General features: G+C 35.0%; 1 protein-coding gene and 1 pseudogene across 2 annotated transcripts in view; both read left to right on the top strand.

The window, feature by feature from the left end:
* The window catches only part of SPAG16 (sperm associated antigen 16), a 1016466-nt gene that overhangs the window by 592137 nt on the left and 400834 nt on the right, over nucleotides 1-23495 (top strand). The window lies entirely within an intron of this gene.
* Nucleotides 8327-8420, top strand: LOC132674151 (U2 spliceosomal RNA; annotated as a pseudogene).

Here is a 23495-nt window from a genome sequence, read left to right as displayed (position 1 = left end):
CTGTTCAAGGTCATGATAGCCTTAATTGGTCATTCATTATATTCATTCATCATTCATTCAGTGTAGTCTAAACTGCTACCATATGCTAGGCATTGCAGCTTGATATTCAGACTCCTTTTCACCTAGCTCTGAACTCTGAAACCTCTCTGCCACATTCACTGTCTTCCTACCTCATCCTCAAACGAATTGGATAGATATTGGGACCTCAGGGGCTAAACATGTAGGAGATAAGCAGGCTGAATTTTGGATCCAGTACCTTGTTTAGTGGTCCATGCTACCTATGCTTTCAGTCTTAGACTAATATTTTGATAAAATCAAGTTAACCTTAAAACAAACATATTTGATAAATCAAGTTATATTGTGCCTCATATTTATGGATTGAGTTCTCTAAATACTCACTCTAGACTAACATACCCCTGTTCATATTCCCACCTTTAGCTCTCCTTCTTTTGCCTGAGTCTAGGATCATAATTCTGGACAATTCTGGTTTTTCCTGCTTGGCCTATATTTAATGTCTCAGTTAAGCATATATTTGACACTGTGAAGAGGGATAATATTGAGTTCTGTACATGTTTTAAAAAAGATTTGCACGTTCTTTAACCACAAAGTCTTTAAATTATAATAAATGGTGTTAACAACAGTATGTAATCAAGAAATATTGTGCTAAATGCCATAACAGAAGAACTATAACTAATTTGAGAAGATTATTAAAAACTTTCCAGGGTGAGGGGAAATGTTCTATCTTAAATACATATATGTCACACTGCCAAGAAGTAACTGACTGACATGGGAGAAGGAAGGGATCATAAACCTAGGGAGTTGAGATGATTGTACTGTAAGAAACAAATATATATTTAGTGGGATAAGTTCCTAAGCTGTTTCAAAGGGGTGTTCAAACCCTTTTATACAATATAAAGTCATCCATACAAATAATTGCTATGAGTACTTGATAAAACAAATACACATTAAATCAGTAAAGGTATAGAAAGCTTGAACAACACTAACAAGAAAATTTTCCTGAGATTTATAGACATTCTACCCCAAAACAGCAGAATACACATTCTTTTTAAGTATACATGAAGCATCACCAAGATAGACTGCATGTTGAGCCATAAGACAGGATCAATAAATTTTCAATGATTTAAACCATACAAAGCATGTTTCCTGTATAAAACTGAATTAGAAGGAAATCAATAACAGAAAAATATCTGAAATATGTCCAAATATTTTGAAATTACAGACCACATTTCAAATAACTCAAAGGTCAAAGAAGAAATCACAGGAAAATTAGAAGTAATATAATTGGATAAAGCACAAAATATCAAACTTTATGGGATAAAGTACAATTAGGTTGCAGAATACAAGGTCAACATGCAAAAACAATCTTATTTCTATATCCTAACAATGTAAAATTATACCAAAATATAAAAAAATACAATGTCTCCAAAAATGGAAATACCTAGGTATAAATCAAACAAAAAAACAAAAAAACAAACATGTGCAGAATCTGTATGTTGAAAACTACAAAATACAAAAAAAAAAAAAATCCAAGACAACCTCAGTAATTGAGAGACAGACCATGTTCATAGTTTGGACGACTCAGTATAATAAAGTATAAATTGTTCACAAATTTACAGTTTTAATGCAATTCCTATCCAATTCCCAGGAATAAAATTTTGTTAATATAGGCAAATAATTCAATTCTGTAAAATGAGAGGAGAGTGTCCTATTATTACAGGTTTTGAGATAGCCAGGGCAAAGCTATGTAGCTAACATGCCAACAATTGCATGGGTTTGAATGCTGCATCCAAATTCATACTAGGCACAGGGATGGTTCTAGGTTCTATCATGGGCTGATACTACTGGGACAGTAAGAATGATTCCCCAGTCAGTGCTTGTTCAGTGGGCCCATCTCTGCAGACTGGGCCTGGGGAAACTGAGGACATAGTCTCCCTCCTTTTGTTTTCTCATTTCCCAAGAGATATTTCTTTAATGTTTATTTGCCTCTCCTCACCCTTTTCTCTATATCCCCTCCAGGACACCATACAGAACATAAGACCTATATTAAGCCCAGTCTTCAGGAAACAAAAGCACATGCCAATTGCATTATATCAACATTTGCTTTATCACGTGGTGTATTTATCATGATGGTTTCAATTTTTGTTTAATCTCTTGTTTTTAAAGTTCCAATTTAAGAAATTCATTTAAGCATACTCATGATGGAAATACCTACTCCACATGACCCAACTAATTCTCACCTCTTCCTAGTTGATCCAACAAAAAGAGTCATATCTGGACTACTATGTCCAAGTCAGATGTGACTGATTGCAAAAATTATTCTTGAAGAGAGTAATCAAGCTCCTACCACCTTGATAGATAATGGGTATTAATTATATTGATTAATATGTAGCCAGCCTTCACAATTTTCAAATTGCTTTCAGACTTTTTTTTTCATTTTATACTGATTATACATACATGTATGGTGTATATGATTTGTCTATAAGTCATATAAATGGCAGAATTGGTTCATAACCCAAGTCCAACAGTTTAAAGTGCTATTAAACAGTCCTATAAGCAATGTATAGTGTCAACAAATAAAAATACCTTGAATGTTAGAAGAACCATTTATTTTATATATTTTTTCTTTGAATCCCATGATTAATGAGTTACTTTTTTTGCCTTATTTAAAAAAAGGATTTTACATGGTGTGATCTTTTTGTTTACTAGAAAAATGTCTGATCTAAACTGAGTACCTTCCCTTTTACCTTTTCCTATCTTTATCTCTTGCCTTAAGAGTAATTAGAAATATATATGGTCCCAAATTGCAAATTATATAAAAATAATATACCTATAAATGTGATTTATATTTATATTTGAATATTACTTTATTTGAATATAGGTGATAAATTTCCTTTAGCCAGAATACTAGAGTTAACTGCGGGGAAACACCATGTTAAAGGCTGAGAGGTTAATCACTTTTTTGCAGTCTGTCCATACATAATTTCTCTGACAAGTCACTCAAAAAGATACTCTGTATGGAATTTTTTAAATAGCTGTATAATTTTGTCACATGAGGAACTTTTTTATGATGGAACTTTTTATGAGGAACTTTGAATGATGGAAACAAGAAAACTCTAGTACCTTGTAAGGAAGGATGGAAGCAGATGGAGGGTTTTCCCAGCTTCTTTCTCTAAATTCCCCTGCTCCCCCCTCTGGTTTGGCATCCTCATATATCATTTCTTCATTTGACTCCATATATTTCCCACATCTTGGTCCTCCTGATTCTCCTCACTTGTCTCATGCTGCTTTGCCAATTTCTACTCTCAACACTCCAACTTCTGGACCTGGGATAGTCATGAATCACATGCCCAACTGCAACAGTTTATATTTTAGAGTGATTTAAAGGAGAGCAATAATAAATGTAACATAGGCTTTCCTGGAACTTCTATGGATAGGTTTTAAAGTTTTCTGAGCGAGGCATTGAGCAGTAAGAATAAATGGTAAAGTCAATGTAATCATTAAGTCAGTGGTTCACTGAGGTGGTGGACAGTACCATTCCTAAATGAATATTTGGATACTTCAGAGTGCTTTTTCTTGTTTCATTTATTCATGGGCACAGTTGGCATGAAGTGGTGGAGACAGGCTTGCCATACATCTTGCTGAGTAAGACAGTCCTGCACAATGAAAACAATCTTTGTGTACCACATGACTTCCCAATGTCTCTATGTATATTGATGAAGCTGAAAGGAAAAAAAAAAAACTGTTAATATCCTTTTTACATTTTATTTTTAGCTATAAATCCAACTCCACATTGAAAATAAACACAAAACATCAATTACAAAGTTTTTAGTACATACTGTTTTTTAGGAATGCAACTACTTTGTAAGTCAAGGGAATATTTAGCCAAATTTGTATCAGAACTTTACCAAGAGTTGTTTACCATTGCACAGAATTTCTTTAGTGGGAGCAAGACCACTAGAACGTGAGTCTCCTAGATGGTGCAATTTACCAATTTGCTTTTATATCAGTGACTACCATGGTAGTTCTATACATAGGTGTGAGCTTCTGGCTCCATCATTATGTCTCCTAATGTAGTTGGGCCTGTGCATTATTTTTATTTTTATTTATTTATTTATTTATTTATTTTAATTTTTTTTTAACGTCTATTTATTTTTGAGACAGAGAGAGACAGAGCATGAACGGGGAGGGTCAGAGAGAGGGAGACACAGAATCTGAAACAGGCTCCAGGCTCTGAGCTGTCAGCACAGAGCCCGACGCGGGGCTCGAACTCACGGACCGCGAGATCATGACCTGAGCCGAAGTCGGCCGCTTAACTGACTGAGCCACCCAGACTCCCCTGCATTATTTTTAAAACACATTATTTTATTACAAATTACTTTCTATTTCTTTTTTCCTTCACTGTTAGGCCAATATATTATTTTTTTAATTATTATTGTCTTTAATTTTATTTCAATATAGTAGACAGAGCTTTAACTATGTTTGTTTTTTGAAGGAATCACTAGATCTCATACAATCAACAATTACGATATGATGTAATTAAGCAGACTAATACCAACTAGTAGGTTCACAAATTTCATAGTTATTCAGCTGAACATCAAAGTGTTAATTGTCTAATCCTGAAATCAAGATTTGTTGGGAATAATTGACACACTTATATGCATCAACTGATATTTATGTAGTGTATAAATGATGCTGCGTATAAATGATAAAACAAAGTTGCATTAAAGTTGGCCTTAGAATACAGATGTCTAATAGGCATATAAGTCATCCTTATCAACTTTCAGCAGTGCTGACCATTCATGTAATGAAAATGGATAGCACCTGAATGAGAAAACAATTATGTGGCTATCTGAAGAAGGGTAGCCATACCCAAAGGATGAACAAAATACTTCAAGCAAAACTAACAGCAACATAATGAGCTAAGAAGTGACAGGCACAAGCACAAGCAGATCATGTTGGCTTGAAGCAAGCAGAGTTTGAGCTGCTTCACTGCCTCATTTAAACAGAAGAGTGTGCTCAGCATGAAACTAAGAGACAGCTAACAGAGGACGACACCCTGCAGGTAACAGCTGCTGCTAACACCCAAAGGACAGAATGGATAGAAGGCGTATTTATTTATTTTTTGCAATTTGTGAGGAAGTGACTGCCTGATGTGAATCAGCCTTTTCTGACTCACTCTTATGAAGAGGAAGCACCAAGGTCAATGGCCCAATCACATGGTGCAGAAGATATTGCCTTATTTATATAATTTAGTGGAGTAGCCATAAGTAATTTTAATAAGACTATTGTGAATGTGTCATTTGCATAAGTATAAATAATTTGTTGATTGCGGTTGTTCTTAAGAAAAATAGACATTCAAAACTAAACACCCTAAAGCATAGTTTTAATGGCATTTCCCTAGAGCCTATACTGCATTCTGTCCCAATTTCTATTCTGAATATGGTAGAGTCCATATTGAGTCCAGGTCCAGGACCAAGCCAAAAAGCAGAGGACATCCAACTTTAAATGAAAAAAATACTGACTCCATAAATTTGTATATCATTTTTTAAGAAAGATATGTTTAATAGGAAAGCCATGATTCCTCACATAAAGTCCAGATTTTGTTTAAGATCTAAAGGTAGAGTATAGGAGAAAAAAATAATAGCTGTGCTTCTTTATTGAAATGCTGGTAGTTTTAAATTTTTGACATGAATAATTGGATATGTCATATGTGAACCTACCAAGGAATAAAATAGAGGTCATAAAATGTAAAGACATGATAGGACATATTTATAACCTCATAAAACAAACTGGCATTTTTAATATCTTAAGCTGGCCACTTTACTGTATTTGTATATGGGTCCTCACTAAAAAGTCCTGTCCCTGATTTGAACATATCACATATGAGAGGTAAAAAGCGCAAGGTAGATGGGATATACAAATGTCATTCTGTTTATAATCCTCATTTTTTTAGGTTGGTGACATTCTGTTATATAACCAAGGTGATGATATATCTTTATAATAATCTGTAGAGTCCTACAGAACTTTTCCAACAACATTTAGATCCTAACATATTATTTTTAATGCAATCTCAGCAGATGGAAATTAACAAAAGTTAGTGTGATGTTATAAACATAAAGAAAAACATGTATCCTTTTTTCAAACTCATTTTAATGTATTTTTTACAGAGAATAGTTTTCTTTAAGAGCATTAATATAATTCAGTGTTTGTGAGGTATTATGGGAGGAGGTGTGAGTAGCCATCAAGGTGGCAGTAAAATGCAGTGAGCCCTAATATATAATATAATACATAATTCATTGTAATAACGGTGAAGAACACACATTGGGTAACATATTTTAATGGGCTAGTAAGTGAATGATGAAGAAAAGAGAGAACTTCAAGGTAGAAGCTGTAGAATAAATGAAGTGAGGGTAAGAAGACAGATTCTTAAAATATTTTTTTAAATCTGCTACATCAAACCATTCCCATGAAATTTAATTCTTTCTGACCAAATGGACGATCGACATGTCATTAACTAGTTAGTTACATATCAAACATGAGGTTCTTTTACAAGTTATGTCTCTTTTAATTCAGCTATTATTTAGATATTTCAGACAGAAACAATAAGTTGCCTTAAGTTGTTTAGAAAACTAAGGTGCAAATAGAAAATATTTACTATTCCTACTATTAAAACATCTGCTTCTGTTCACCTAATCTGAGACAGACCAGATTGATTTGCTTACACATTCCTGGCTGCTTTTATTAAGTTCTTTCTATTCTGAATTTTGCTCTCCATATTAGCTACAATATAAAAGAAATTAAAATGGATATATTTTGTTTAAAGATATCAGAGGAGCTAAATTATTTCCATAATGAAGAACGGATCTAAACACAATCACTTAATCATACAACTTAAAGGTTATTACAAGGTCCTGTGTGACCTTGAATACTTATTTTTCCAGCAGTTTGTTATTTTATATGTTTTTTTTTATGTGGACTAAAATTCCTACAATTAGAATAACTCCTTTTGGATGTAGAACAAAGAAAAGGCTTTATTGTGGTTTTTATACAGTATTTTTATGATATTTAGAAGATAACTGTTAAAAGTGTGCTCTGGTAGAATGGGCTTAAGAAAGATGGGAGGAAGAGTGCTTATGTAAAAGTAGCCTTCTCAGGCATGCTTCTCATTTCATTAGCGTGGATTAATTTATTAAATTAACTGGTTGCTCACCAATGCCTGCCCTAAGAATAAGTGGTAGAAAAGCCACTAAGTGTAAATGTGGGCTTTACAAGTGTGTCAGAAACAAAGGCAAAACCCTTAGAAGCATAGACTATTGTCAGGTGGATTTCCATGGAGTGCCATCCCAGAGAAGCCTTAAGGAAGCATGAAGGTGTCAGAGAAAACAGATCCAGAGTTTGAGATGGCCATGGAAATACTCATGTTATAGCATACAAAAGATTCATTTCACTCCTCCACCTTTTCTCCTTCTCTTTCTGCCATGAATAACATGTATGAAATTACTTTATTATTTTTTTAAGTTCATTTATTTATTTTGAGAGAGAGAGAGAGAGAGAGAACGGGAGAGCAGGAGGGGCAAAGAGAGAGGGAGAAAGAGAATCCAAACAGGCTCCGTACTGTCAGTGCAGAGCCCAATTCAGGGTTCTAACTCACGAACCATGAGGTCATGACCTGAGCCGAAATCAAGAGTTAGTCACTAAATGGACTGAGCCACCCATGCACCCCTGTATGAAATTACTTTTAATCATGTAACAAATATATTTATAAATACTGCACATGGACCTCCTACAAATCAGGTGTAGAAAAGATATGTCATTTCCTTGTTTTCTAGAAGTCAAGATAATTTGGAGTTGACTCTTTCTCCTAAGTGTAGCTAGAAATTCTACCTTAGTCATTCTTAGTGCATCCCTTCCCTTGAATTGCAGTGAGGTTCCAGGACCTTATTCAGCCACAGTAATCAGGAGCCTTTTCTAGTCACTGGTTATCAGCCTACTGCTGGGATGCTCAATATCCCAGCTCTGTGGTGATATATGTTACTTTGGTGTCATTCATAGAATATTTTTGGACAAAGAGTGAGCCTTGGGCCTATGACCCAATCTTCCACATCAGCCATGAGACCATATCTGGGATGTGGCCACCTTCTCCAGGCACTGCAATGGAGTGGTATGAAATTCTTTCCTTCTCACAGAGCCTGATAAGCATCTCTACCCCTCTCACTCTTTCTCATTTTCCTTAGAAGCTTTCCAGCAACTTCTTCCCTTCAGAGATACTAGCTTGAGTTAAAATTTTACAATGGATAACAAAAACATTGCTTTTCGGCCTTTTGGCTAAGATCAAGTGTAGTTTCTCTTCTTATCAGTTTACAATGGATAACAAATACCTTTGACTCCAGGTAGTTTCTGCTTTCTGTCCAGCCAACATTGTAGAGGCAAGGAATTACAAAAGTTCTCTCCCTGATTAAACTGAGGTATAAGGGGGAAAATACCAGGAATATAAATGTTAATTGATATTTCAATAAATTATATGTCATAGAGGAATAGCCTCATGCTTTGATATCACCAGGCACACTGGTGATAAAGAAAAATTCATTCCAAAATATAATTTTAAACAAATACCTAGTTGCTATATCCTGACAAAAAATTTAGTCTGATTTGTAAATAATTCATGTAACTATTTTACATGCTTTGAAAGTAAATTACATTTAAGACATTATATTATATATGTTTTATTTATTAAAAATCATAAAATTATACAAATTCAACAATGTCAGGAAAATCTGGAATGTATAGTCACTGTACTCAGTATAAAGAGATATTGAAAAAAGACAGCTATATTTTAGCCATTGAATCAGAGGCACTTAAAATGAAAGTCAAGTAATGAGGAGACTCTCCTTCCAGCTATTCCCAAGCTATTTGCCCCCCGCCTTTTTTTTTTTTTTTTTTTGCTTTTATGTATTTTATATTCTTGTTTGGTGGGTAGAAAGCTCTGGGGTCTGGAAAAGGATAACATCCTTAGGCCATTAGGTAAACAGAAAAATTGGACTGATTGAGAAAAATGATCTCTATTTAAATTGTGTTTACCATTTCTAGTATTTTCATTTCTAGAGAAGATATTAATAAAGAAACGTATCCTGACTTAGGAAGTTCAATCTGGGTTTAATTGTATTCCTTCTAGAGTTTCACATAACTTCTGCCAATAATCCCCATCTTTCACTCTTGCTTTCACTTGTTATAGAATTTATTAAAGAATAAGAAGAGGAGAAAATCGTAAGAAACACCAGGGACTTGAATGAGAGTGTACAGATGGTTCCATACCATTCACTTTTAGAAAATGAAAATGACTCTGTGTGAAGTATCACCATAAGAGGTTGTGGGGGTTTTTTGTGTGTTTTTTTTTTTCCAACTCAGAAGGGTTAGGCATACATAGCAGAGAGACTAATGGGGAGCTGAATTTCCAAAAATAAACTTCTCATTTCACCATTTCATATCAAGCCACTCTGAAAAGAAGCTGGTAGCAGCAATAGGATAAAGTTTCAAGGGGCATTGAACATGTGGCACAGCTAATGTCCCCTGATTGGCTTACAATATGTCACCATATTGTCTTTACCTATGGTTCCATCCTCATTCAAAAATTTAAAAGTGATCATTTTTACTGACATTTTACTTTCACAGTGGAAAAATGGGGTCCTTAGATACCATCAAGGATGGTGACAAAGAATTCATTAATTTAATACTTTTAAGAAGCTTTTGTTCCTAAGGGTAAGCTTGTGAATTAAGATCAGAAGTTTAAGCCTAATTAAATTCTACTTTTCATGAGAAAAATAAAAACTAAAATACCGTCAGTTTCTATGGGTTTTCAGGTAGAAATAATTCTTATATCATTTGTGTTGATATACAATTCTTTTTTTTCCTAAGGTAATTGAAATCCTCATAAGTGTAGTAAGTTCATTTTTAAACAACATAATCAGTATTTTTGGGTGAAAGGGAAGGATATTGGACTAAGATTAAGTATTGGGAAGTAGTGGTATCTCCTCACAGTTCGTGCACATCTTCAGTTTCATTAATAATTAGAAATATTTATTGAGTACCTCCTCTGGTTATTGCTATCAGACAATAAACATGCCAGATAAGGCCAGAGTCTTCATGGGGTATATAACTTTAGGCAGGACTGATGGGAGGGAGAGATTTCAAGAACATGAATAAGCAATCAACCTAATTTCACCTAGTGATTGGTGCTATGAAGGAAATAGGATGATGTGACAGATGGGTGTTCTGTGTCCGTTCATCTTTCACCCATTTATGGTCACAAGACACCAAGCTTTGAATGAAAGCTCTGAGCGTAAGGAAACAGCTGGATTGAATCTCTTTTCTCAAACATCCAATCCTTGGATAATCTAAGTTTTTTTTCCTCTCATTTCAGCCCTTCTTTGTCTACTTTCTGTTTTTCTTGCTGGGATTCCTACTCTCCTAGAGTAAAGCTTCTGTGTCTAGAAGTCTTGCCTTTTGCCACTAACTTTTCTCATTACTGATATCTGGTTTCTGACACAAATCTCTTCCAAGACCTGTTGTCCTGGAAAACAGGTATAAGATTCAAATGTATTAGTGTGGTTACTTGTGATTATATTATATTAAAATATTTTGTATCCATTAATCTATCCATGGACACAGGTTTCTTCCACATCTCCCTGATTGCAAATAATGCTGTAATAAACATAGGGGTGCATATATCTTTGTGAATTAGTGTTTTTTTGGAGGGGAAATACCCAGTAGTGGGATTACTGGATCATATAGTACTTCTATTTTTAATATTTTGAGGAACCTCTATACTGTTTCCTATGGTGGTTTTGCCAATTTACATTCCCACCAACAATACACTAGGCTTCTCTTTTCTCCACATTTCTTTCCAACACTTGTTACTTACTATCTTTTTGGTACCAGCATTCTGATTAGTGCAAGGTGATATCTCATTGTGGTTTTGATTTGCATTCCCTGATGATTAGTGCTGATGAGCATTTTTTTCATGTGCCTGTTGGGTATCTGTATGTCATCTTTACAAAAGTCTATTTAGGTCCTCTGCCCATTTTTTAATCAAATTATTTGGTTTTTTGGTGTTGAGTTGTATTAAGTTCTTTATATATTTTGGATATGAACTCCTTATCAGATATATCATTTGTAAATGATCTTTTCCCATTTATTAGGTTGCCTTTTTCTTTTATTGATAGTTCCTTCACTGTGCAAAAGCTTTTTATTTTGGTGTAGTCCCAATAGTATATTTTTGCTTTTGTTTTATCTGCAAATATGTTGCTAAAGCTGATGTCCTAGAGATTACTGCTTATGCTAAACACACACACACACACACACACACACTGGGAAATTACTCAACCATAAAAAAATTAATGTGATCAGGGTGCCTGGGTGGCTCAGTGGGTTAAGCATCAACTTCGGCTCAGGTCATGATCTCACAGTTCGTGAGTTCAAGCCCCACATTGGGCTCTGTGCTGACAGCTCCAAGCTTAGACCTGCTTCGGATTCTGTGTCTCCCTCTCTCTCTGCCGCTCACCTGCTCTCACTCTGTGTCTCTCTCAAAAATAAACATTTTTTTAAAAAGCTTAAAAAATGAGATTTTTGCATTTGCAACAACATGGCACAGCATGGATGGACCTAGAAGATACTATGCTAAGTGAAATAATTCAAACAGAGAATGAGAAATACCATATGATTTTGCTTATATGTGGAATCTAAAGTACAAAATAAATGAACAAACAAAAAATAGAAATGGACTCATAAATACAGAGAACAAACATGGTTGGTAGTGAGGAAGGTATAAGGGATGGACAAAATAGGTAAAGGAGATTACGAGGTACAGACTTTCAGTTATAAAATTAAGTTGTAGAGATGAAAAGTGCAGCACAGGAAATATAATCGGTAATATTGTAGTAATGTCTAGTGACATGATGACAACATTTATTGTGCTGAGCACTGAGTAATGTACAGAATTTTCAAATCTCTATGTTGTACACTTGAAACAAATATAACATGGTACATCAACTCTACTTTGTTTATATATATATAAGTAGTGAGAAGTTAAACAGATGATTTCAGAAGTGGTTTTTGGATTTCAAGTATTTAATGTTACATCTGTTGATCAGCTTATAGTTAACAGTGAGTCACTTGCAATCATCTTTGAAGCTAATTTATTTCCCTTTTTGTTTAAATTATTCTTAAAGATACACCTCAAAACAACTCTCCTGACCATTTTTGAATATAAAAAAGACATTTAATACTTTTAAGTCATAGAATTTGTAGAGCAAAAGTTCTTTAAAAAACTGACCTAACTACAGAAAATACAAAAGCAGCACCATATGATTGAAGTGTATAAGCTTTCACTCTTTCTTATTCAGGTCTGAGTCTCAGGCACACGAGAGATTGGCTTCCCTCATTCCGCCTCATAAGACATAGGTTCTAAAGCAGAAGTAATTATTTTACTTAGTCTGTTAACTTTGAGAATCCCAGACCATGAGTGTCAACTCAGTAATGGGACATTTTATTTCTAATTCTTTCTGTCCTTTGTAATACTATTCACGGGCAAAATTTGAATCAGTTTAGATTGGGTAGTAGGTACCAAATGACCTAGAAGGTATGGATGGCAGGGAACAAACCTGTGCCCTGAAAGTAAAGGAAGAGTTCAGGTATTTACTGAAGAAGTAGTTTATTACTGCATCCGTAAGAACAGTGGCACTGGGGCACCTGGGTGGCTCAGTCGGTTGAACATTCGACTCTTGACTTCGGCTCAGGTGATGATCTCACAATTCATGGGAATGAGCCCCACATCAGGTTCTGCAATGACAGTGTCAAGGCTGCTTGGGAGTCTCTCTCCTCTCTCTCCCTGCCCCTCACCCTGCTCACATTTGCACATGCACTTTCAATCTCTCTTTCTCAAATAAATTAAATTTAAAAATTAAGTAAATAAATAAAAAGAACTTCGGCAGTTATATTCATTCTCATGTTCATTCTTACTCTTATGAGTATCATGTGCTGGATTAAAACATAAACAAAAGACAAAACAAAATAAATAAAATAAGAAATGCCAAGGAAACTCAGTACAGGCAATCAGATGATAACTGGGATTTTAAAGAAAACTTTAGGGACGCCTGGGTGGCTCAGTCCTGCGTTGGGCTCTGTGCTGACAGCTCAGGGCCTGAAGCCTGCTTCGGATTCTGTGTCTCCCTCTCTCCCTGCTCCTCCCTTGCTCACACTCTGTCTCTCAAAAATAAATAAAGATTTAAAAAAAATTTTAAAGAAATCTTTAAGTAATTCATATATATTTGAAAGGAAAACTCTGGCTAAACCAAGGATCATCACATCAGGCAATCAGGCAGTGTGTGTGTGTGTGTGTGTGTGTGTATTTATTTATTATTCATTTTTGAGAGACAGTGAGACAAAGTGCAAGTGGGGGAGGGGCAGAGAGAGAGGGAGACACAGAATCCGAAGTGGGATCCAGGCTCTGAGCTGTCAGCACAGAGCCCGATGCTGGACTTGAACTCATGAACCACAAGATCATGACCTGAGCTAAAGTCAGACACTTAACCAACTGAGCCACCCAGGCACCCAAGCAGTGTGTGTTTATAAACCTACTTTCAGAAAAACGTAGGCTCTGGTGTGTAGCATTTGCCAATTTCCATGGTATAAATACTACCACCATGACCAATTTCAAATGACCCAAGTGAAATCACTGAATGTGGAATTAGGAAAATATATAAACCACTATCTTATAAAGCAACATAAGTCAACTGCAATGGGCCACTGTATCAGACCACATAACTTTTGTTTTATGTGTTTCTAATGTTTCTAATTCATAAAAGTTGATTTATTTGGTACTGTGGAGTATGGGTTAATACAAATTAATTTTATAGGCAATAAACATTTCACCTTTATTGAAACACTTTAAATAGCACTGAAACATTTTAAATAGTAACTATTTCTTAATGAAAATCCTCCTAAAATGAATGTTGCATTTTTCTACCTGCAAAGCAAAATTTCATCACTGGCTGATAACCCAAAGCCCTCACTTGACATTACGATAGGCAGTGTGGAAGATTGTGTAGATAGTGGTTAAAAGTACATGGTATTAAGCCAACTGTTTGGGAAGAATAATCCTACCTCCATCACTAAGTACATGTGTGATATTGAGCAAGTTATCTAGACTTTGTATACTTTGGTTTCCTTATCTTCAAACTGGATAAATTATAAGTGTAGTTGGTTCTTCTTATTCAAGATTGTTATATTTTATAAAATCACCAAAAACACTGGATTAGTGAATATGGAAACATTGTGCCCAGAAGAAATACAGGGTTAGTTTCCTGCAAGTTAATTTGTCAATTAATCAATATTTAACCTAGTTTTGTGTGTGTTTCTGTTTAAAGATGCATTATTTAATATGTGTTGATTCATTCACACTGAAATTATAGTCAAAAAGCACTATTTGCTGACATATGAACAAAGTTTGTCTAACCATTTTCTGTATAAGTGATATTACAGCTTTCACGCACTTACAGACACCAGACAACACTGCACTGGGGAGGCACTTTAAACAGCAAAGCCACAAAATCACCACAAAAAAGCACAAAACTGTGAAAAAAAAAAATTAAAACCACGGAACTAAGTAGACCGCAAAAGGACACTGCTTACAGTAGGAGAGCTGGAACAAGAAGGCAGAGTTTTACTTAGCTTGACCTCAGCGTGCAATGTCACATCCTGTGACTTGAAATTTTTTGCCACTCTGTGCATGTCTATATCTATGAATGTCTACGAAAGCATTGATTTGGGTGTTATAAATACATGTTAGTGAGTAGACAGTTCACAAATCCAGAATCTGTGAATAGATAGGACCAATGGTATTCACAGTGCTGTTTACACATGCAAAATGCTTAGGATAGTTAGCACTCAACAGGTGTGTTTAAACTACAATTTTAAATGTAGGGGCTGTTGGAATATACAGAATTATTTGCTTTTGCCTTTATTAATTTGCCCCAAGATGTCATTTCAATATTTGGTCTTTTTATTTTAGTTTTTCCATTATCCAGTTTACTGGTATAAACTGCCAAGCATCTACTTTTTCTCACTGTTACCAGTTGTGCCCTCCGGCCTCTTAACCCTCTCCCTTTGCAAAACCCTGCTTTTTGCAAAAACAGGTCAGTTGACTGATCAGAAAATCTGAGTGAGGACTTGAGAGTACTCTGAGTGAATCCCAGCTCTACTATAGTTATTTAATTTATTCACCTTTTGCTTCTATTCCCTAAATCCTGGCTGTATTCCAAATATTTTGAGCTTACCAAGAATCTGCCCTATGTTTACACATACGGAGTGGAATTTTATTACTATTTGGGGGTGAGGCTCAGATTGTATGTTTATTGCCAAGGGTTTTGGCCAAGAAATTTTATAGTTTCAAAGCTGTGGCCTATTCATGAGCCTTCCTGGGTGAGATACTCAAACTACATGATAGTTTGTTATGTCATGATAGGTTATGGTGAACTTTAAGATAGGGCTTATGGGGGCGCCTGGGTGGCGCAGTCGGTTAAGCGTCCGACTTCAGCCAGGTCACGATCTCGCGGTCCGTGAGTTCGAGCCCCGCGTCGGGCTCTGGGCTGATGGCTCGGAGCCTGGAGCCTGTTTCCGATTCTGTGTCTCCCTCTCTCTCTGCCCCTCCCCCGTTCATGCTCTGTCTCTCTCTGTCCCAAAAATAAAAAAAAAAAAAAAAAAAAAAAGTTGGGAAAAAAAAAAAAAAAAAGATAGGGCTTTATGGAAGACTCCCTGATAGATTTTGTTTAAAAATCACTCTCTCTACTAAATGTTCAACTGAATTCCATGGTCACAAGGAAACTATTGCATGATGGATTTTATATAATTTACAGTAATATAAAACAAAAGGCTCTTATTATTAAAGTGTTGTTAACTTTTGAAGTCAAATTTTGTATGTCACTTGAGGATTTCGCCTTGCTGAGATGCTAATTCTGGTGGGTCTTAAAATAGCTTATGTATAAACTTTTAAAAATAAACCAGGGTGGGGAGGAATCCCTCAGTGAACTGGATGCTATGAATTACAGTATGAGGATTTAAATAGGTTTCACTAATGTTCATGTTGGATTCTTAGATTTAGGTACTTCACAAAGAATTATTGGCTAAGCCTAGTGATAAATTTTATTATTGCAGGTTGACTCAATTATATAAACACTATTTAAAATCCAGGTATTACTAAGTATTAATAAGGCAATGAATGCTAATCCTCTTTTTCAAAACAAGAATAGACTTTTTTTTTAGCTTTTATCTTCAGAGATATATATTGTGCTGCTTTTTTGTAAATGTTCCATGCTTGTCTTAATATTTTGTTGATCTGTAAATTCATACAAGCTTGAAGTTTTAAAGGTGCAATTGTATATTCAATATTAATAGTGTTAAAACAAACACACCAAAGAAAATAAAACTCCTAAAATTTAATGCCTCATGAAGAGAAACTATGTTAAAATGTTGTCATCTTGTATGTTAGCATATGTATGGGAAATACGTTTTAAGTGAAAATGTATCTGCTCTAGAAGAGTAGATAACTTTGTTTTATAATGAGCTGAAAATTCAGAAAAATATTCATCATTCACTTACCAGAATAATAAATTAAATCAAGGGAAAAGAGGAAATAAAGGAAAAGCAGGAGGTGAGTTAATAAAGAGCCATTGCTTATGAACTAACTTCTTCCTACAAAAATGTTAGGAAAACAGCCGACAGGGCAACAGAGAGAAAATTGCATCAGGCTTCAGTGTTTATGTTTTTGATGGAAGTGTACAAATCATTTCCATCCCTTGTGGTGCTGTCATGCTCCATCACTTTAGTCCATTTTCACCTTGCAAAGAAATTTTGAATGGAACTCCCTGCTCTGGCAGCTAATTAATCTCTCACAAGCCTGCTCTTGCAGCCTGTCTGCCTGGAATGCCCCACACCTTAAACCAGTGGCTCGTGAGCAGATTTCTTTCCCCCTTCAGCAGTTCTTTCTTCTGTTAAGCTATGTGAAGACCCAGCTTTTCCTTTTCACTTGGGAAACTATGTGAGCTATATCATTGAGAAATTGCTCCCTCTATCCCAACACCATATATGAATAGACTCCTAAATAAATGAATTGGGTTTTAATGAACAACAAAGGCTGAATATAAATTCTAGACATGCACAGTATTTTACCTATAGTGTGTATATGCAAGGACACATATTAGAACAATACATTTTCTGTGTACGTATATTTGTTATATCTTTGTTAGGATGAACCAGATATAATCATATTTGTAATACTGTTGCATTTGCTTTTAAAAATACTACCAAATTTTGGAATAGACTTTTTAGTTTAATGGAAAATTATATCTGTTAAAAGATACTTTTAAATTAAAAGCATAATTCTTTGTAAGTTGAAATGCTTCAATTAAAAATATCATATTCAGAATTTTTCTCTTTAGTAAATAGTCTTCTAAAAAGTTACAACTAATGAACTACTTACAAATAATAATCTTAATTTTGTCACAGATATAAATCTATTCACTAACATTTGATAGGTTAGAAATATTAATCATTGTTTTATATATTGTTCATGCTGTTTCTTTCTTATGCATTCATCTGTATCGATTGTGTTTTCTCTCACTTGTATTGTGTTCATTAAATCTCTTGTGGATTTTTATTTTTTATGTTTTCTTTCCTGTTTACTTCCTTTTAATTAAACATGAAAGACCTCCCAGGAGCTATGTAAATACATACCTTTAGAAAGGAAAAGATGTATATGCTAATGGTATAACTATTTTTTAAATGTTTATTTATTTTAAGAGAGAGCGGGGGGAGGGGGGAGAGGCAGAGAGAAGGAGAATCTTAAGCAGGCTCTCTGCTCAGTGTGGTGCCCCAATGGTATAGCTATTTTAAATATTAAAGATTCTCTGTCCATCTATGAAGATGCATGTACTTGATCCATGCTTATATGAGAAACATACTTGATAAGAGAATAGGATCACTATAAATATTCAGTTATTCACAGCAATATATATTCTAGAATATTTACAATGCCATAAATATCAGGGGAGTGAAGGTAGAGGGAAAAAGTATTCTGGCAAGCCATATTTATTTTTAGTTGTTTAGTTGAGGTAATATATCCATCCAGTGCAATGAACAGTTATTAACCGTTCAATTAGATGAGTTTTAACAAATGTATATAACTTTGAAACTAATGCAGATATAGACGATTTCTGTGACCACAGAAAGTTTCCTTGTATCTTTATTTAATCAGTGCCTACTCCCTCTAGCAAATACTGTTCTGGTTTCTATAACCACATATTATCTGTTCTTCTTTTTTTTATCTTTTTCTTTTCAAGTTTTTGTTTAAATCTAAATTCATTTAAATTCTAGTTAGTTAAATATGGTAAAATTGGTTTCAGGTGTAAAATTTAGTGATTCATTACTTACATATACACCCAGTACTCATCACAATAAGTGTCCTCCTTAATACCCATCAACAATGTAGCCCATCCGCCACCCACTTCCCTCCGTTAATCAACCCTCAGTTTGTTCTCTATAGTTAAGAATCTCTTATGGCTGTCTCTCTCTCTCTCTCTTTTTTTCCCTGTCCCCTGTGTTCCTCTGTTTTGTTTCTTAAATTCCATATATGAGTGAAATCATATGGTATTTGTTTTTCTCTGACTTATTTTGCTTAACATAATACATTCTAGATCTATGCACATCATTGCAAATGGCAAGATTTCATCCTTTTTGATGACTGAGTAATGTGTGTACAGGTACATGTACTGGGTAATGTATGTACATACATACATACATACACACACACATATATACACCACATCTTCTTTCTCCATTCATCAGTTGATCGACATTTGGGCTCTTTCCATAATTTGGCTCTTGTTGAAATGCTGCTGTAAACATCGGGGTGCATGTGCCCCTTCAAATCAGTATTTTCATGTCCTTTGGGAAAATACCTAGTAATGCAATTTCTGGGTCATCAGATAGTTCTATTTTTAACTTTTTTGAGGAATCACTATACTGTTTTCCAGAGTGGCTGTACCAGTTTGTATTCCCATCAGCTATGTAAGAGGGTTCCCTTTTCTCCATGTCCTTGCCAATATCTTTTGTGTCCTGTGTGAGGTGATAATCTCACCGTGGTTTCGATTTGTCTTTCTCTGATGATAAGTGATGTTTAACATCTTTTCATGGGTCTGTTAGCCACCTGGATGTCTTTGGAAAATGTCTGTTCATGTCTTCTGCCCATTTCTTAACTGTATTATTTATTTTAGGGGTGTTGAATTTTAAAAGCAACTTACGGAAATCTGTTGCATTTCGATACACCAATAATGAAGCAGTAGAAAGAGAAATCAAGGAATCAATCCCATTTATAATTGTACAAAAACCATAAGATACCTAGGAATCAACCTAACCAAAGAGGTAAAATATCTATACTCTAAAAACTATAGAATACTTATGAAGGAAATTGATGAGTACATAAAGAAATGGAAAAACATCCCATGCTCATGGATTGGAATAACAAATATTATTAAGATGTCTATGCTACCCTAGGGCACCTGTGTTGCTCAGTTAGGTAAGTGTCCAAATCCCAATTTCAGCTCAGATCACGATCTCATGGTCATGGGATCAAGCCCTACATTAGGCTCTGCACTGAGCATGGAGCCTGCTTAAGATTCTCCCTCTCTCTCTGCCACTCTCTCCTGCTCATGCACTCTCTCTCTCTCTCTCTCCCTCCCTCTCAAAATAAATGAAGAAATATTTTTCAAAAAATTGCTATACCTTTAACACATACATCTCCTTTCTAAAAGCATGTATTTACATAGCTCCTGAGCTTGATGTAGGGCTCCCTGCTGGGTGTGGAGGCTGCTTAAGATTCTCTATCCCTCTCCCTTTGCCCTTCCCCAAACCCTACTTTCTTCTCTCTCTCTGTCAAAAAAAAAAAAAAAAAAAAAAAAAAAAGCCTGTACTGCCCAAAGCTATCTACACATTAAAGCAGTCCCTTATCAAAATACTAGCAGTTTTCGGGGCGCCTGGGTGGCTCAGTAGGTTAAGCGGCCGACTTCGGCTCAGGTCATGATCTCGCGGTCCGTGAGTTCGAGCCCCGCGTCGGGCTCTGTGCTGACAGCTCAGAGCCTGGAGCCTGTTTCAGATTCTGTGTCTCCCTCTCTCTGACCCACCCCCGTTCATGCTCTGTCTCTCTCTGTCTCAAAAATAAATATAAAAACGTTAAAAAATTTTTTTTCAAAATACTAGCAGTTTTCACAGAGCTAGAACAATCCTAAAATTTGTATGGAACCACAAAAGACTCCAAGTAGCCAATGCCAGCATTATTTTCTCCATATACATGTTTCCTTCAGGTGCCATTTTCATTCAGTGTGAATAACTTCTTTTTAGCATTTCTTATAGGAAAGATTTACTGGTGTTGAATTTTCTCAGCTTTCATTTATCTGAAAATTTATTTCATCCTCATTATGGAAGGTATTTTTAACTGATTATTGGATTTTCAGCCCTTAAATGTGTTCTATTATATTGTGTCTCTATTTTTTTCTGCTGAGAAGTAAGCTGCCATGTATACCATTGTTTCCTACATGTTGTGTTTCTTTTATCTATAGCCATTTAAGGATTTTTGTTTTATATTTTGCTTTTAGCAATTTGACTATGAAATGCTTATGTATGTTCTGTTGTTAACTCTCTTGGACTTTGTTGAGTTTCTTGGATCTGTATATTGGTATTTTTCATCAAATTGGGGAATTTTGTAGTTATTATTTCTTCAGAAATGTGCTACTCCTCTCATTCTCCTACTCTCCACCCCACTCTGGAAACCCATTATTTATCCATTAGACTATGTGATATTTCCCTACTGATGACTGATCTATGATATAGATATTTACTATATCTATATTTTACTGTATACTATATTTTTACTCTGTTATTCAAATTAGATAATTTCTGTTAATCTGTATTCAAGCCCACCTATCCTTTTTTCTGTAATATCCATTTTGCAAATGATCTTTGATCATCATTTGCAAAAGATCAATGATATTTTTATTTCACATATTGTACTTATTAATTCCTCCCTGTGCTTCTTTTTTATAGTTTTCATTTTCACTTTTTTTAAGTTTATTTATTTTGAGAGAGAGAAAGAGAGAACACGAACAGGGGAAGAACAGAGAGAGGGAGGGAGAGAGAGAATCCCAAACAGGACCCACATTGTCAGTGCAGAGCCCAACACGGGGCTTGATCTTACAAACTGTGGGATCATGACCTTAGCCGAAATTAAGAGTCAATCACTGAACCAACTGAGCCACCCAGGCACCCCTCCATTTATCTTCTGAGATTCTTTATTTACACATGCATTGTAACTGTGTCTTTTTATCCTTAAATATTTATAATAGATGGTTGAAGTCTTTTTTGTCTTCTATAATCAACATTTGATTCATCTTAGCATCTCTATTACTGAGATTTTATCTTGATTATGGATCACATTTGCCCTTTCTGTCTTGGTTTCATTTTTTGGCAAGACAAGTCTACTTTGCTTTTGAACTTAGTTAATGAAGATGACCCTCACTTTTACTGTGGGGTCTTTCTGGAGTCCCAACTGAAAGTATGAGGTGCCCAGTGAGTTCTCTTCACTCTGGTTGGGATTAAAGCACAGTGTCTTCCAACAGTCCCTGGTCTCTGGTATTACTGTTCAGCTCTCAGCTATAGATTTCCTAGGGGGAAATCTCTGCTAGGATTATTGAATCTTACTCTGTAGAAATGCCATCTAGACCTTGACAAACAATTCCTAGAAAATCCCCATAAAAACTACTGCCATTCCAGTGCAGTTCCCTTTTCTCAGGTACCCCACACTGCAAATTCCAGGCATATCAGCAGCCCTAACTGTTCTCACTGCCTTTTGTCTCACAGAGACTTCAATTCTACTGGGGTCCTGCTGTTACATTTAATAGCAGGGAAGTGCTTCCAAGCAGAAAGTCAGGAGGGTAGTGGAGCTCATGTTGAGCTTTTTCTTTCTCTAAAAGATTACCATCTTGTGCTGTGTTTAGTTTAATGCCATAGAACAGTTGCTTTACATAATTTGTGTGATTTTATATTTATTTATTGTGTGGGGAGAAGTAAAGTACTGGTTACTCTACATGGTTAGAAACAAATTCTAACAAGACATTTTTATTGTTAGATAAAGGAGATAACGGAGATTGCCATAGATGAGACAGATTGAAGGTGGTAAGGAAGGCAGGGGCCTTCAGAGTTAATACAGAGCTTGTGACTCAAGGGGTTTTGCAACAAGATACATCTATACTTTAAAATACAAAAATGGAAGAGTGATGAACTTAGGGATTGGGACAATAACACACTTGGTGGTAAGTCTTTGTGGAAGACAACAAACCTGATTAGAAATTAGAGATAACATACGTCCAGTTTCTTCTTTCTGCTATTTAATTTAGCAAGTAGCTGTCCCATTCAAAAATAAGTCATAATAAAAAGAAACCAACCCTGAACTTATGAAGAATTATAAAAATGGAAGAATAAATTAATATAAACAAAATTCTACTAGGGACTATATAATGCAGAAGGAATTACCTAAGCAAAGTTATCAATAATTCAGATAGAAAATACACTATATTTTCAAAGATTACAGAAATGTTATTTTTAATTTATTTTATATGATGAAATATCAAAAATACTCAAGCATTTCATTATGATTTTATAAGACAGTAGACATATATGAAAAGTAGACTGAGAAATATCAGCAAATAAGTGAAATAGAAAACATAAACCAAAGCTTTTGATGGCTCCCCTCTACACACACACACACACACACACACACACACACAAATAAACACAATTGAGAATTATAAAGAGCAGGGGTGAAAAAAATGAAAAAAAAAATAAGGATATAAACGTCATAAACAAAATGTTAGTTGTAGAGACAAATGAGACAAAATAAAAATAAAACCTGGTTGGTGTTCCTAAAGAAAAAAAAAATGGAATAAATGGAAGAGAAAAACATAAAGATATAGTGGAAGCAACTATCGTAGAATAATTATAGTCTGAGAATAATAGATGGAAATAGCTATCAAGTCATGCTATGATAAAATTTCTGAACAGCGGTGTTTGTGAAAGACCTACGCGGCTAATGCGCATAGAAAGCCTATCATCCACAAAGGTAGTTGAGCGGAAATGGGAACAGAGATTAGGTTGGCCTCAGATTTTGCCTGTGGTATAAGACAGTGGAAAATTTCTTCATAAACATTTGAGAAAAAATTGATGAAACAAGATATTATAGCCAGTCAAAATTGCTCTTGAAGTAATGAATGATGAAGAAAATGTAAAAAAAATATGGGTACAGAGGATTAATTTAAATATATGTTAAATAAAAATTAGGAGGACAGGTGGGGGTCACTAAGCAGCTATGAGATTTG

This window comes from Panthera onca, chromosome C1 (assembly GCF_046562875.1).
Source record: "Panthera onca isolate mPanOnc1 chromosome C1, mPanOnc1 haplotype 2, whole genome shotgun sequence".
NCBI lineage: Eukaryota > Metazoa > Chordata > Mammalia > Carnivora > Felidae > Panthera > Panthera onca.
The sequence above is the reverse complement of the archived record's forward strand: the minus strand, read 5'-3'. Positions and strand labels throughout refer to the sequence as shown.